The following is a 758-nucleotide window of genomic DNA, read 5'->3' on the forward strand; positions in this document are numbered from 1 at the left end:
CCTGCCCCTGCCTCTTGGCCGGACCTGGTTGGCCAGGAATGCAACCTCCGTCGTTGCTAATCTGGCTTTTTCTGACCCTCGTTTTGGGAAGAGAGAGACCTAGTTGAACAAGCGCAGCGGCCACGGTGACCTGCGCCGTCCCCTGCGCCGGAGTCACCCTCGGTCCGGCTGCCGGCCTCGCACAGCCGCACCCACCGCTGCTCCCGAGGCGGGGAGTGGGCGGCCTCTCCGAGTTAGCCGCGTGCTCATCTACTCGCTACCCGCGCCGGCGCTCTTCCCACCCCAGCCCGCCATGTGTACTGTCACAGCCTGAGAGGTTTAACCGAACTTGGATTTCATTAGAGGAGAACATCGGTGATTTCGGATAAAGCTTATCCCTCCTAATGTTGAGCATTAATTTGATGTGTTCCCACTTGGATTTCTAGTGCGTCTGAAGCACATCTTCCAGAAAACTAACAGTGTGTGCTTTCCTTTCTTTTTTGTTGTTAATCCTCGCGCGAGGGTGTTTCGCATTGATTTTTAGGGAGAGTGGAAGAGAGAGGAAAAGACAGAAACATCAGTGAGAGAGAAACACATGGATTGGTTGCTAAGCCAGGCAGACATCGCTGCAGGAAGAATCAGGTGTACACCCGAGTGCTCCCGGCTCCCGGCTGCCTGTGAAGAGAGGCTGATGACTCAGGTCAGGTGTTGGAGTTGATTACCAAGATGAACTGTGGAATCCAATTCCCTGAGCTCTTCAAGGTCACACACACACACTC

General features: G+C 54.7%; 1 pseudogene; it reads right to left on the reverse strand.

Annotated features, from left to right (window-relative positions):
- The window catches only part of LOC102756074, a 64,275-nt pseudogene that overhangs the window by 23,734 nt on the left and 39,783 nt on the right, over positions 1-758 (reverse strand).

The sequence above is a fragment of the Myotis davidii genome, unplaced genomic scaffold (genome assembly GCF_000327345.1).
Source record: "Myotis davidii unplaced genomic scaffold, ASM32734v1 scaffold747, whole genome shotgun sequence".
In the NCBI taxonomy this organism is placed as follows: Eukaryota; Metazoa; Chordata; class Mammalia; order Chiroptera; family Vespertilionidae; genus Myotis; species Myotis davidii.